Source organism: Anguilla anguilla, chromosome 8, assembly GCF_013347855.1.
Source record: "Anguilla anguilla isolate fAngAng1 chromosome 8, fAngAng1.pri, whole genome shotgun sequence".
Taxonomy (NCBI): Eukaryota; Metazoa; Chordata; class Actinopteri; order Anguilliformes; family Anguillidae; genus Anguilla; species Anguilla anguilla.
Window position 1 is genome coordinate 43,584,449 of NC_049208.1, and position 16,913 is coordinate 43,601,361.

Genomic DNA, 16,913 nt, shown 5'->3' on the forward strand with positions numbered 1-16,913 from the left:
TGAAACATATACATTTTCCCCATTCATTTAAATGATGTACCATTAATATTGATCCGCATCGTATACATGAGCTTAAGCCAATGATAATGCCTCCTTTAAATACAAAATCTCTAATGATAATATGTGCTGATACACTAAGAATTTTAGCTATTGAATCTATCCTATTCACAGAAAACATTGTATTGATATTTTTCACTATTAACAACTGCTGGACAAAATACCTGAAATAACCTCCAGTTCAACCATTTTACATCATCTACCCAATGTGCATTGTGCGTCTAAAATAATGGCGACTGCCATTGGTCAAAATTTCTATTAAAAGCTTGGGTTTTTTTAAATAACTGAAATCTTCTGTGTGGTTTTTACAACATATTTCCATAGTTCAGGGTATTTACAACATTTTAAGCCCTGTAAGTCTTAAAAGGTGGGGTTCCCTTTGATGAAAAATATTATCCAGTATCCATATGACCCATGTAAAAAAACAATTACCCCCTTAACTGGTTGCACCACCTTTATCAGCAAATCACTGCAACCAAGTACTCATATTTGATATATGACATTTATGTCTCTTAACCCACACTTTTTGCAGAACTGCTTTAAGACCAATTGGTTGGTTTTCAAACACTAACTGCCTGTTTGAGGTCCTGCCACAGCATCACAATTGGGTACAAGTTAGGATTTTCACTAGGCCTCTCCAAAACTGCATTTAGTCTCTTTTAAGACATTCAGATGCAGACTTGCTTTTGTGTTTCGGATCAATGTCTTGCTGTTTACCCAAGTATGCATGAGGTCATGGACAGATGACCGGACAATTGCCTTAAGACTTTTCTGGTACACAGCAGGATTCATGGTTCCTTCAATAATGGCAAGTTGTCCAGGTCTTGAGACAGCAAAGCATCTTCACACCATCATACTACTATCACCATGTTTGACTGTTGGTAAGATGTTCCTCCTGTGGAATGCTGTATTTGCATTATGCCAGACATAATGGGACCCATGTTGTCCAAACAGCACTTTTGACTCATCTGTCCATAGAACATTATCCCAAAATGCTTGGGGATTATTCAAGTGCTTTTTTTTGCGAATGTGAGACAAGCACTGGTGTTTCTCTTTGTTAGTAGTGGTTTCCGCATTGCTGTTCTCCCAAGAATCCCATTTTTACCCAGTCTCTTTCTTATTGTGGAGTCAGGAACACTGACCTTAGCTGAGGCTAGTGATGCCTGGTGTTCTCCATTTGGAGATAATGGCTCTCACTGTGGTTTGGTGGAGTCTCAGATCCTTAGAAATGGTAACCCTGTGTAACCCTTTTTAGACTGATATAATTCAACTACTTTTTTTACAATCTCTTCTGGAAATTCCGTTAATCATGGCATAGCGTGCTTGTAGTGAGTATGTCACTCTGATGGTAAGGTTTGTAGGACATGTAGTGTTTAAATTTTGGCCTTAGAGAGGAAAACAGTGAATAAGAATGTGGCCTGGCCTCCCCGTCACAAGCATCAAAGCAAAAGTGATTGGGGCAATATAAAATCCACTGATACCCTAGTATCTAAGCAGACAATCTATGGGTCTCACCCCCTCCGAAGAGACGAACCAGATGACACAGGACACCATATCGGGGGTCGGAGACCCTATATGCCTAACATTTCCCTTTCCCATGTCCTCTTTAAGTTTGAATGCAATCTTTAGGTAGGCCAGTCCTTGCCATAAATTAGTCTGACCCCCCTTCCTTTCTCTTCTAAACCTTAACCCGGCATCACCCAATCAGGGCAAACATCCTGAAGCCATCCTGGGTAAGGTATTTAAGATTGCCACAGGAAAAAGTGTTGTGTTGCGTTGGTGTCGGAGCCTTGAAGAAGAAGTTTTCCTCTTTTTATTTTGGTGGTGGTTCCTAGGTTGTGTGTTTTTAGCTGGTTTCCTCGTGGCACTTATACTGGAAGTGGGTGATACTTTGGCAAGATCTGGCCGATCCGTTTCTCTCTCTCTCTCTCTCTCTGTCTCTCTTATCCGTCTCTCTCTCTATTTTCTGGTATTTCTAGGTTAGTTGTTTAATGTTTTGTATTATGTCTTCTGTTGGGTAATGTATAAGTAGAGTGCCTGCATTCAATAAAGAATGTATGTTGTCAATTAAGTAATATAATTGACTGCTTCTTATTTGAATTCAATTATTTAATCTTAAAACCTAGTATAGAGCTTGTTTTGACTTGTTGGTTGATTCCACCAGTGCACTGTAGACTGATCTATCAATGAATTTGGTGATTTAATTGATAATTCTAATTTTAAACATAATTATTAAATGAAATCAAATAAAATATATTTTACATGTAGGTTAAGTGAGGGGTTCTAGCATGCAATATCACTTGGTTCAGTATTCAGAGTACTGAACATTTTAACAAGGACATTGATTGTTGGAACCACTGGATTCAGAAGATAAACATATTCTTAATTAATCCTTGCTTGCCCGACAGGTTCAATATCAGTGAGGTTTAGATTCAGCAGGGCTGGCTGCAATCAAGCCTGGCTGTTTTCAATCAGCTGAATATAATTATCAATTATATTTGGTTAACTGGTTGTTTGCGTTACTAAGGGGGCAGTTACTTTTTCACATGGGTGACATGAATTGTTTTTTTTAATTTATTAATTGAGTTCAATAATTTTTTTAAATGTGTTTTGATTGTGTTTTAGTTCCCTTTTGTCTAAAGATCTGAAACCAGGAAGGGGGGAAATGCTTTTTCACAGCACTGTAAGTCACATTTAATTGCTAATATCTGTTCTTATTCTAGCCTTTAGAATACGCTGTTTACCCAAAGGGAAATAATGGATGGTTTTTGTACAAAGCCCGTATGATAATTTATGTTTACCAAATGAGTGGAATATGCCTTCATAACACTTTTTTTAAAAGTTCAGCAACATTGTCATCAACATCATTATAAAGAGCCCTGTAACTTTATTTTTCAAAAACCTCAACACTAGTTCACTCAAAGTTGGCTGTTTGCAGCAGGCATTAGGATAGAATACACTCAGCAAGTTGTTCCTCTTTCAGTAGACATTCCTTTTGAGCTTTTGTACAATTGAGAGAATACATTCTCTCATTCATTGAGTCTTTCAGGATATTTTGTTCATTGAGTCTTTCAGTACATTTTGTTCATTGAGTTTCAGTACGTTCGGTACATCTCATTTGCATCGTTCCTTTCAGAACGTTCTGGAGATTAATGAATTGAATGAAATCAAGGAAAGACCAGTTTGATGTGCTCCAGCACAGTCAGTAGCCTACAGCCTAAATAGTATTTGGAGTTAGGGTTGGGTATCGAGAGCTGGTTCTGAATTGGAACCGTTCCAAATTTTCCAAAAACCTGAAATTTGTTAAGAAAAGTGTATTTTGAATACGCTTATCAGATCCTGAAAATGTTTTCAGTGGCATTCACGATGAGAGAAATGAAAGAATTGAGTAAAATGCTTTTTGTCCATTATAAAGCATATACATGTGCCCATTATGAAGGTTTAAGATGAAACATTGATTATCAGATTAAAGAATAATGCAAAAACAATGACACACAATGTGGCACAGTACCTAAAAGTATAATCATTGACTCGTGTGTTTTTCTGTACTATACTGTATTTAATGTTTCCTTGTATGGGGATAGGATGACAAAACAATATTCAACCGTCCACCACATTTGGGTAATGTGCCAGCTTTCATGTCATATCTGGTGTATGAAACACAAATACTACTGAGCTACCAACGAATGCTTACGTTTCAGTGTGAAATATCCCCTTTAAATACAGCCAAAATATTTTTAGCATTTAATACTTGCATAGCAATGGTGAAATGTTATCTGTTCAGTAGATAGACAGAGAATTAATGCTATCGTTCTCCTCTTCTGACTTAGTCCAGAAAACTAAGTCAACTAGGTCTATCAGCAATGGCTTATGGCTTAGCTATGCTCAGAAATCCTCAATAATAATATTATTTTCCAAGAAAATCATTGATAACTTTTCGCCTCGTGTGCAGTGTCTTTTACTGCTACCACAGAATGAATGCAGCAATGATGAGAGAAAACTTTCGGTTATGCTGGGGTATAAAACGCTATTCCAAAAGTAAGATTAGACATGTTATATATTTTTAGAAAGATTTTACTGTCACCTACTGAATGAATTAATTGTCAAAACTAAATAGGGCGGAAACGCCATAAACAATATGTGTGGTATTATGCACAGCTACTGTGGAAGTTACCCAGGCATCACAAATGTGCATATATTTCCCAAATGGATTGTCCAAGACAATATATGACCACTCAGTCTCAAAATTGACATCTCTACCCGTAAAACCAATGGTAAGGTTGTATATTTATTCAATAAATAGTCCCAGATTGACTGTAGAATGACAATGGTATCATTTTTAAAAACTTTTTCTCATTCATTTCGTTATGAAATGAGCAGCGTTTTCACTGCTGTATTGGCATAGCTTAGGGCTATTATTGAGTTTGTCTTTTTGCTAGAGGTGAAAGAATATTTTTTATGAATGCCAGGATAGACAATATTCTACATTATGTCTTGGGTGGGGGGTGTAGTTGTAGATGAGACTGCCTATATCAGCTGGCTGCAGGCTCAGAGAAAGCAGTTCTGGACTAAGCAGTTCTAGACGACGCATGTGCAGTTTTAACCCGAACATGGCATCAATTATTTTGTTCTAATAAATGTTCATTATTATGATTTGTGAGTCATTATTTATTTATTTTAACTTGGAGAGGTTTTGGGTCTGTGAATGAGAGTAAGTTGGACATGGCTTCAGTAATATGTATCCATTAAGAGCTCAGGTGTTAAGGTTAGCTAACTAACTAGCAAACTTTAGCTAAATTAACACTATTCACTGATGATAAGACTAAATGGCTGTGTTGGTAACATTAATTGTCAATAAAAGTATGAATTACTCCACCATCATCGCTAAAAATATAACGTTACGAGCGCACACTAAAATATAACGTTTCGAGCGCACGCCATTGTGCTATAAATATTACAATTGAGGCATTTTATACGCTAGTTTTAAAAACATTTATTAGCTTGTTATATTACAACATTACACTCCATTATGTTGTACTCCATAACTTAAACTGCGCATGCGTCGTCAAGAACTGCTTCATCCAGAACTTCCCCTAACGTCCAAAACTGCTTTCTCCAAGCCTGCAGCCAGTTGAGTCTCTGAGACTGCAGGGAGGGGGTGCGTGTTAAATGAACAACCAGAGCGACAATGGTGGAGCACCCATGTGCGTCTGAAGCCACCATCCATGAATGATTATGCATTCATCAATCATAAAAACTATCACTTCATAAACGTTCAGGCCATTTGTGATGCCAGACTATCTCTCCTAAACGTGGTGGCCCGGGGGTACGCACAACTCCTTCATTTGGCAAAATAGCAGTGTACGGACACAGTTACAGGAGGGCGCACTGCAGGGACGGAGTCATCTCCTCAGTGAGTAACTAATGTTGTCATGGTTCTGTGTTTGTCTGGTTTCCTTTTTTGGCCGCCAGATGGCGGCACTTCAGTTTGTAGTTCTGTTCCTTTTCCCTGTTTAATTGTATTATTGTTTTCAATTATTCTATTATTGTTTTTTGGTTATCTCGTTTTCCCTTCCCTCTCTGTGGTCTGATTGTGCATTGTGCCGTCCTATGTCTCTTAGTGTTGTGTCTATTTAAGTTCTTTGCTTCCCTGACTCGGGTGCTGGTTCCTTGTGTTTCCGTATGTTTTTCCCCGTGCGCCTTTGACTGTGTTTTGTCCTGAGTGTTTCTATCCGCGCTCCTGCCTGTTTTTGCCCTTCCCGAGTTCCGTTTTCTACATGTTTTGAATTCCTGGATTTTCTTTGTTTTTGTGTTTGAAGGACTTTTTGCTTTGTTTTTTTTGAGACTTGCCATGCGTGGCTTTGTTTTTGTGGTCCTCGGTTTTGTTCTTATTAAAAGTAAATTCTCAGTTTGGAGTTACCCTTTTGGAGTTTGAGTTTTTTACTCTGCGTTTGGGTCCTGGTCCCGCGTTTCCTGACAAATGTGTTAAATTAATATTCTAAAAGTATTCCAATGACTAACATTTTGGTGTGATTCCTGTACTAGGTGACGAAGGTTATCCGCTCACGGAATACCTGGTAACCCCATTGGCAACCCTGCAACAGAGCAGGAGCGTAGATTTAACAGAGCGCACATACGCACACGGGCCACGGTGGAGCTTAAGGTTGCTTAAGGGCAGATGGCTCTGTCTAGGACCAGCGGGGGGGAACTCTACCGTACACACCAGAGAAAGTGTGCGACATCGTTCTGGCCTGTGGGGTTCTGCACAATATTGTGCAGGATAACGGGGTGCCATTTGATGTTCCGATGCAGCCAGATGAACCTATGCCCAGAGAGCCATGACCAGCACAGCCCCAACTGGGGGCTATACGAAGGAGACAGGACCTCATTCATCGCTTCTAAAATGTAAAGTGTTAATACTTATGTTCGGCAAGTAGGCTATTCAATATGGGAAACAGACAATGCATTTAGTCAAACATTTTATTTATGTGATGCATGTTTCAGGTTTTCGTTGATCTCTGTCGTTGATGGCTAGAAGTGAACGATTTATCTCCGCCCTTGACCGACAGATTTCTGTCTGTTTTTCCAGGACTCGCGCTCTCTCACACAGCTCTCGGTTGCCTGGCTTGTGGGGCTGGCTCCAGGCCAGTTTGTGTAGCCGAAGGCTGAACAACACCACAGGTGCCTGGCTCTGATTCATCTGTAACAATTTTTTATTTTTTTTGGAAACAGTGACAAATGAAAGCATGTTTATAACATCATTAAAACATAATTAAAATGAAGAAATAAATAAACCCTGCAACTGTGTAATTATTTAAATACTAGTAGCCTAGGCTATTACATTTTTACCATTATCCGGCTCGGACACAGGTGGTACATCTGTGTCTCCGCCACCTGTTATGCCCGAAATGGAAGCAGACCCGATAAGCGCGGCCACTCGCTCCTCAGTCTGCGTCAATGCAAGGCTGGGATCCAGCTGGCCTCCTGCAGTCAGCTGGGTGCTGCGCCTACGGGCTGCAACACGCTTTTTGGTGGCGAGTTTGAGGTCTGACCATTTTTTCTTCACCTTAATGTAAAGAATTACGATATAAGCTATTATATTACTATTATATATATATAGGCTATACATATCACGGATGCATAAATTATATATTCCAACCTCAGCTGGAGTTCGACTGTCCACGGCTGTTGACCGCAGCAGTGATTTCCTTCCACACTGCATTTTTCTGATTTCCTTTGATGCCACTTTTCAGGCTGCCAAATAGAACTAATTGGTTCAATTGCACTTGGGACGTTAGAGATTCTATTTCTGTGTCGGAGAAATTTCTCTTCTTGGCCGCATTACGCTTCTCCATGTCGTAAACTCTAGAGGCAAGGCCTCTAAACCGAGAATATATAGGGGCGTGATATTTAATTGACGATTGTTTTCAGCCGCCACATTTATCAACGCCCGATCATTCTTACACTGTGATTGGCGAGATAAGAACGTTTCATGAATCACGTGAACCCTGACGTAAGATGATTTCTGCGCTCGGATCTTCACTGGTTTCTACGTTAGATTGATATATGAGGGCCAACATGTCTATAGAAGACACAATAAAATCTATGGACATTTGGACAAAACTAGCTGGACAAAAATGTTTTTCTCGCCAGTCTGAGGACTTAATTGAATGTGACCATTCTGAGAAAACAGGAATATTGTTTGCTGTCCAGCTAATGCTTTGGAAAGTAGAAAGGCAATGAAATGTTGCACAAATTAAAAAGCGACAAGATGTGAAGTTTTCTGCAGCACACAGGAGCTAGATTTTTGGAAAACACAAGTACAAGTTAAAAACAGCTGTTTGTTATTGATATAATATTGACAAAGATGTGAATTGTTTTGTAACATAAACCTGTGGAGGGGTGGTGTGGTTAGTGCGCTATCTGCAGGTGGAGAGGGAGCAGTTTAGCAACCACTGCAACCACTGCTGTTGGCAATTACAGTTGATTGATAATTATTTATATGTACTGCCTGCAGTGAGACCGGGGCACTGGAATGAGAGACGCATGCTGGAGCGACATGCTCTGTAATATCCTTCCGTACTGTGTGTGTTTTGTTTTATGGCTGTCCTCTGGTCCTCCTTATATTGTGAATGAACATTAGCTAGCTAACATTAGCTTTAGGCACCAAAGATTATTGAAAGAGTATGGGTCAAAGATTGTGATTATGTTAAAGATTGTGTAAATGAGCAAATTCCAGTTTTCTAGTTCAATGTACACTGACATTTCAATTGTGCTTTCACCACCACTCTGTGATCTAACATTGACATTAATCATGATATATAAAAACAGATAATTTGTTTTTAAATCTCTATTTTAAACTTCTTGTGTGTCCTAACTTGTTATAGAGGATTCTTAGGATTCTTTTTTCAACCCATTCATCTAAGTCTGGAGTAGAATGTGTTTTATCAAGGCCACATAGTTGCTGAAAAAATTTAAAACTTTCATCTTCACCTTCTGTCTTCCACAAGGTTATGCATGTATTTGTCTGAAGGAGAATTGTACAGCTGGAAAAAGTAATTTTCAGTTTCCATGGATACAGTTCCATTCTCCTTGGTGATGAAAAACGTATTGTAACTTATGTATCTTAGGAAGAAGGCTGGCAAAGCCTAGACCTGTAGCTCCCATTTTTTTTCTTCTTGTTTATATCCTTTTTGCCTCAAGGCCCACTTGAAGTACATCTACTTAAAATATCTCTTTTGATAAAGCATGCAAATAGAGATCATGGTGCCCCTTGTAATACAAGATTAATAAGTCCTACAAATCTGATCTATCCTCTCTATACCATGGGCTGCAGTGGATGCTTTCTGGCTGACATTATAATATGATCATTAGTTGTTACACTTTATGATACATTTTTCTGTATAATCAATATGAAAAAAATATCACACATTTAAAGCTATTATAATGTTCCCTTGAATGGTAAATGGTAAATGGACTGCATTTATATAGCGCTTTTATCCAAAGCGCTTTACAATTGATGCCTCTCATTCACCCATTCACACACACATTCACACACCAACGGTGAAAGGCTGCCATGCAAGGTACCAATGAGCTTGTTGGGAGCAATTAGGGGTTAGGCGTCTTGCTCAGGGACACTTAAACACGCCCAGGGCGGGGGATCGAACCGGCAACCCTCCGACTGCCAGACAACCGTTCTTACCTCCTGAGCCCCTGTCGCCCCCTTGACAAAGCTATTCCATGTTCATATGAGTTATGGTTACTATACTTGGGGCAGAGTGAACCATGTGTCAGTGTGTGTCTGTGACCTGTACAAAATCATTAAAAAAAAAAAATTATATTTAAAACTATATTTCAATTGTCGCAATGAAAGAAATATGTCAACACAAATGTTCCAAACATTTTTCTTTTGTTGTTAAGCCACCATCTGTCCAAGATGTTCGAGTGGCTTGCCTGAATTACTTGGCTTGCCACCTCCTTCCCAGAGGTCCTGTGCAGTGTCTAAATCCAGTTCTGAAAGCCTAAATCTAACTCATACAAATGGACATTCCCTCCACTTTTGGCAAAAACTGAATCCTGTCAGTGGCAATCAGAATTCATCAAGGCCAGAGTGATTCCACCTTTCATGATTTATTCATAAAGCACTTTTTAGCCAAAAAGCAGGATGGGGGTATCTCAGCAGTAATCTGTGTGAAACATTTAAATGCGTTACAACTTGGGAGAGTATATTTGAATTACTATGTCTCTACTTAGAAGGAAAAAAAAACTCAGAAACAAAAAAGTCCTTGTTTAAATCATTTAAATCAATCATACTAAAATTTACAGGGAAGCATACATACCAATGGTTAAATGAACTCACTCTTGTGGGTCCCCTAAAAAGTCATCATGAGTAGTAGTACTTGTTTATGTATTGTGGTTTTTTCTGCTGCAGTTCAGTCATCCCACAGCAAGATGTCAATAGACACTTATTAGTCAATTATTACATTGTCCCTCCCCAGTAATCTACATCTCAAGAAAAACACATTTTCAACATACAAAAATTGCCAAGTTACTCACACATACAAAGCACTGTAAATCATTAACACTTGAAAAATCTAGGCCTGCCTTTAAAAGTACTGATATCAAAGTTACAATAAACAATATTGGCAATCTTGGCCCTGTGTTTTTTCATCTTATCATGTGAAGAGAATGTGGTCATTGAAAGCTTACGTGTCATATGGAAGTGTGAAATGGCAATCATTTGTAGTGGGAATAATCTTGCTGAATAATTTCTGCTGTTGGAGATTGGAGATTGGAGTTTCTGGATGTCTGGATAGGTTTGTAAGATTAAATATTTATTTCATAGGCCAAAATATTAACATTTTCCTTCCAAGAGGTTGTACATTTTGTAAAAACTTGACAAGCAAGCATAAGCATACGCTTTCAGGTGTGTAAGTGTTCATCAACTGTTGAAAACATTCATGTAAATGATGTGTTCTTCCACGGGGCCATTTTTCTATGTGAGACTTTGATGTGACACTTAAAATTTGGAATGACCACAATGTTTTCAGATGGTAAAAAGAGAGAACACAGGTTCTTGAAGTTACTTTGAACTCCATTGCTTTGGAGTGTTTAATTTGTGTTAGCTGAGATATTGCCAATATTGTTTATTGTAACTTTGCATTTAACTTTTCAGAATGGAGAAGAAAGGTGATTTAAATGACTTTTAACGTGACATGGTTGTTGATGCCAGACGGGCTGGTTTGAGTATTTCAGAAACTGCTGATCTACTGGGATTTTCACGCACAACCATCTCTAGAGTTTACAGAGAATGGTCCGAAAAAGAGAAAATATCCAGTGAGCGGCAGTTCTCTGGGCGAAAATGCCTTGTTCATGGCAGAGGTCAGAGGAGAATGGCCAGACTGGTTTGAGCTGATAGAAAGGCAACAGTAACTCAAATAACCACTTGTTACAACAGAGGTATGCAGAAGAGCATCTCTGAACACACAACATATAGAACCTTAAAGCAAAAGGGGATCCAACCCGGTACTAGCAAGGTGTACCTAATAAAGTGGCCGGTGAGTGTACATGCAGACATGCATACACCGTAGGCAGTCCCGGATGTAGACTGGTGTGATTGGGAGGCAGAGCTAAATTTTTGGGGGGTAAGTTTATCACATAATTTGTGATGAGTAGCACAGTCGACCTGGGTGTAAAAATGCGAAGTAACCCTTTAAGAAAATGGTTGGGGATTACATCTGTACTGTTGTAGACAGTACAGACGGCATTTGCTGATGCGAACGTTTTCTACATTAGTACATTCCTACAAATAAAAAAGTAGTTAGTCGAAACGTCACAGTGGGCAGCTGTTGTAACTTTTAAAGAAAATTAATAAATCTGCCATCATGAAATGCATATGGCTCCCCGTGCATGTTTGCTAAACATATGCATTGAAGATTGTGATGTTCTGATAAGTGCAAAAGCAATAGACAATTATTGGTTAGCAAATAAGTGTGCATATGAAATTAAAGATTTGCCTGAGGCTTAGGTTGGATTCAATCCTTTGACATTGTGATTCCAAGGCAACGACGTTAGCAGTGTGCCACCAACAAAGTAGCTGTCCTAGGCGTGAATTTTCTTGGTGAAATATATGAATTTAGCATGTGTATGTGAAATGTTCGCATTGAACATTCTGATAGAATTTAAATGTCAATATTGCACAAGGGAATGAAGTTATAAACACCTACTTAGTTAAATGGGCATGAACGGCTTTGCAATAAGACGAGGCTGTTTAATGCCATCATCTGCTTGTGGTTTTATTCTATATGGCCTGGCTATATTGAAACCAGCTAGAAAACTTTCACATAGTAAGGAAATGTAGCCAGTTAACTGAATGTGTAGATGGTATGTCATAATACACTCTATACGTTCGGTGAAAGAACGGGTAGATTTGGTGTACAAGGATCCAGAAGAATTATACAGTTGCAAAAGCAATAGTTGAAACATAATAGACAATTATTAGTGAGAAAATAAGAGTGCATAAGAAATGAAAGATTTGCCTGAGCCTGGGGTGGGATTTTATCCTGTGACTCGGTAGTCCCAAGGCCGCAATGTTACCAGTGAGCCACAATCTTAAGCAGGCAGCATACTTCAAAAGAAGTCAAATTTTTTTCGGCTTGCCGAAACTGAAGAATTTCTCTGTGGACAAAATTGTTTTATACTTGATGTGGTTTTGCAACCGCGTGTAGCAACAAAAGTATCAATACGGCTATTCACTGGGATACAAAACAACAACACCTCCTCAGCCAAACTTTCTTCAAAACTGTCTATGGTAACGTATGAATGGATTGTAAACGCATTATTGGATTGAATTGCCAATGTATTATTATGTATTATTGTATTATGTATATATGTAATTATTGTAACGTTACCGGCAGTGTGGTCTCCATGGAGACGGGGAATCAGCTTGCGGAAATAAAACAAAATAAATCACGCCCACCTTGAATTTCTGACCGATCACACACAATGTTCTCATTGGTGTCATCTGCGGTGATTTCGGCTAGTTAGAAAATCTTGGAGGTGCAAGAAGCGCCAAAAAAAACTTCAGCAAGGGAATGCGTTTGTTTTCTCTGCAATCACGTCATTTTGTTCTTACAACCTCGCCGAACTTCGTTTCCATAAGAAGTATGCTGCCCGCTTAAGTTTGCTGTACTAACTGGCTGTACTAATTTTTTTGTGGAAAAAGATATGTCTATTTTGCATGTCTGCGAGATTTTGATTGGCTGGTGTAGCTAAATGATTAGGTGTTGTAGGTAAATGTCCAATGGGGAGACATATTGTTTGTGAGCTTGCAGCATTGTGATGATGGAATCGGGCAGGAAAAAGAAGGAGAAAAGGCAAAATCTCCTAAATTTGGGGCTTATTGTGCAGACGTGGACAAAGTTGTTTGTGAATTCTGTCTGTTGAAATGGGATCAGAAGGTACATAAATTAATGTAAAGGCTGAGAGTCTGTGATCAGTGTGGTTATTTCTGTAGGAAACCCAGAAAACAGCCAAACTCTTGGTGCTGTATACTGTAACCCTTTTTTGATTAAATCTTTGTTTTTGTTTTATTCTTCTTGTTCTGATTGATAATTTAACACCCAGCTCAGCTTTATTCTCGAACAGTTTAGCTAGCAAAACCAGAAACACCAGGGGTAACATTTTGCAAGGCAGTTGTTCCAAAAATATCACACAACAATCATTCACGAGAAAGACAATGTTTATTGAGCACGAGATACATAATTGCATGCGTATAATTGAATTTGATTGACTTATGGTTTCATGCAGTTTTATTAAATAATGTAATGACAAAAATTGTGCTAATTGTATGGTATGAAACGAGAAGGAACTATATGTTCTTGATAGAATCATCACTGTTTTCATAGAATTAACGACCAGAGGTTTTTGCTTAATGGTGCAAATAGAACTACCAGCCAGAGTTTTGCTTGACAACGGTTAAATAATATGCCCAAACGCCCACGGAAGAATTTCACTTTCAGGTGATTAAATTGATAAAAATAAATAAATATAGAAGTAACCATATATAGTCATTGTTGGTAATGTCGGGAGTCAGGAGCAGCCCCGCGCTGCCTCCGGCCACCTAACAATGCTTTTTTTTCAGGAACCCACCCACCACCAGGAGATCAGGACAAGGCAGGTAAAAGGGAAACTTTTATTTAACATTTAATTCATAAAACAGAGCACGCCACAATCTCGCACCAACCCCGCCCTTCCTTCTTCCTCCCGGCTTCCTCTAACACTTCCACTCTGGCCCTCCCCTTCCCTTCCACGGAGCCCCCGACGCAGGTAAGAGCAACACCCCTCACACACCACACACTTATGCCGCTGGGGTTCCCCTCACACGTGCCCACACTCAGCAAAAAAAAAAACTGTGTACCCACTCTGGCCCCCCTGCGCCTCAGCCCCGCTGCCGGAGGGGGGAGACCTCACCCTGCCGTCTCACGGGGGGAGCCACTAACACAGGCGGGGTCTCACACACACTCACACCTCTCACTCCCACACGCACACCACAAACAATCATCCAAATCAAAGAAAGGATGTAGTTGGCCCACACCTCACTGCTGGGCCATTCTACATCCAAAAAAAAAGAAAAAAGAAAAATAAATCAAACCCCCAAAGGTCTGCTGTCTCCCACTGTCCACGTCAGTCTCTAGGCTGCTGGGTGGCGCCCCGGCCCACTCTGCCGTCCGCTGTAGGTTCTTGAAGTGCCACTGGTTACCACGCAGTCCCTGCTGCGCCCCGTAGCTGGAGAGTGAGTCGGCGCCGGCTCCGGTCCTGGTCCGCGCTTTACAGTCTCGGAGTGGGAGACTCACTGTTCCTCCGCCCTCGTCAGGGCTTGTCCAGAGTCTCCCCTCGCGGCGTTGGTCCTGGCTGACGTAGCGCAGTGTCCTTGCCACAGGACCAGTCCGGCTCTGCACAGCGCCGCTCCTCCCCGGATCCCACCACGTTTTCCGCTTGGTCTGGGCGCAGCTCGCTCCTCGTGGCACCAGTGCAGCGTCCGGGACCGCCAGCCCACCACCAAGGACGGGAGACAGCTCAAACAAAGAGAAACAGAAATAATAATAACCAAAGAAACGGAAACCCAACCCAACAAACTTAAACTAACTTAAAGAAAAGAAAAAAGGAAAAATCCTCTTCCGAGGAACCAAACACCCTCCCCGGCGTCTCTCGTGTTCTCCCTCTCACCTGCCTTCTTATCCCTGCCAGGCTGTTAGGACCAAACACAAAACAGCTGCGCCACGCCCCCAACTCCCGCGACCGGCGAATCGGCTTAGGCCCCGATCTGAATGTGCACCCAGACTCCAATAACCAATCCCCCAGTGAATCAGGCACAGCCGTCAGGCTACCTCCTGACAGTAACCCGTTGTATAAGTGGAATAAACCCCTTCCAATAACGGGACAGCCCATCGTGGTTTATTCCTTACATAACTTATGCTGTGCTCATATCATGTTCACATAACTTGGAACTCATATGACATTTACACACCTTGTTTTCCTGGCTCAGCATGAGAGGATGGTTGTGCTTCAGCTTCATCAACCCCTTTACCGGTAAAAAATCTTCGTATGTCCATTTTTTCCGCACACTGACTGACTGTGTGAGCTAGCGTTTGGCATAGTAACCCCAACAGAGACCCGTCAGCCAATAAAACACGAGTATTTCCACGTATTTTCCCGTAAACCCTCTCTGATTGGTCTTGCCTTCGTTCACTGAGATAATATACAACACTCCGTTCATTGAAGATACAAAATTACAACATTGCCGTCTTCTTTTACTGACATTCAGTTACGTAGTGACAAACCGCTCAAAGTGGAGAATTATTCGGGGCTAAAGAAAAAATATTTGGGGCTACAGCCCCGAATGCCCAGGCCAGGCGACGCCACTGTGTAACACTAACAAAGCTAATTCTGTGGATCCCTCTCCACTCCCTCTGAAAGACATTAAAACAACAATGTTACCACCGACCTCACCTTGCGCAATGAAAATAACGCAATTTTTTATTTAATTTGCAAGGATTTGCTGTAATTCTGTAATATAACACAATTGAGCCTCATTGAGTTTTACCCACTCGACAACACATCACTGAAATGACTCTTCCCCAACTGTAAAATGTGGTGAAAATAAGAGGGATTCATTCCTTCAGATCAGCAGAGAGTTGCTTTAACCTGAGATGCCTGGACATCTAGGGCAAATGAATCTTATGTTACTGTGACCGTGCACCCCATAAAGGATGAATGGAAGCTGGATTTGTATGTGCTACAAACAAGAAGCATGTATGACAGACATACAGTTGAAGCCAAACATTTACATATACGTAGACATTCAAACTCAATTTTTTAAAACTCCACACATTTCATGTTACAATACGTTTCCTGTGTTAAGTCAATTAGGGTATCTATTTTATTTCCATAAGAGGTCATTTCAAAATAATAGCTAAAAGACTTTAAGATTTATTTCAGCTTTAATATCCTATATTAGATTTTCAGTGGGTCAAAAGTTCATATACACTTTGTTAGTATCTGGTGGCATTGTCTTTTAATTGCTTAACTTGTATCAAACGCTTGGGGTAGCCTTCCACAAGCTTCTCACAATTCTTTGCTGGAATAGTATCATACTATTGTCTGGATGGCTACGGCTACTTTTGTGCCATTTGCATTTTTCAGAAAGATGTTCTTGTACGCCCGTTGTCGTCCACAACACTTCGGTGCTGGCACTTTGAAATAGCAAACAGGGAAAGCAATAAAAGGCATTACTTACACCACATCCAGCTAGCCAACTCAGTTTGTCATAACAAGAGTGGGAGAAGCCCCGGGTGTAGGCTCGTACGCGATCACTTGCCTGCTGCTGAATTTGTAAATCAGGTAGGTCCGGTCCAAGCTCCTAAATGGTAAATGGACTGCTCCTTTATCCTCTTTTTTTCTTCCAGTGAACGCCTTGTGAAAGGGTGTTTTTGTAAGGAAATAACTGAATCTTCTTTGATTTTTACGGTTCCACTTGAAGTTGCCATCTCCTGAGAGTACCGGTCAGCTAGCTAAGAAGCAGGAGTGACAGTCGCGCATCCGTAGAACATTAATGACGGGTGTGAACATGAAAGATAGCATCAAGAATTGTCCAATCACATTAGATTAAAAAATATAAAAACAATACCAATTTGCTGCCAATAAAAGTAGGAGTGGCGCCCCGTGGGAAATCTGAAGCAACCATTTAGAGAGCAGCCTCAGGTCACCTGCTTGCCAAAAGTTGAAGGACTCTCCTGCTCTCAACGAAGGCGGACGCTTTTTCCTCTGCTCCCTCCCTGCCCTTATCTGCCCCTGCT

At 40.4% G+C, this 16,913-nt stretch overlaps 1 pseudogene; it reads left to right on the top strand.

Moving 5' to 3' along the window:
• Nucleotides 1-16,537, top strand: part of LOC118234214 — a 51,583-nt pseudogene extending 35,046 nt beyond the window's left edge.
• Nucleotides 16,538-16,913: the final 376 nt, after the last annotated feature.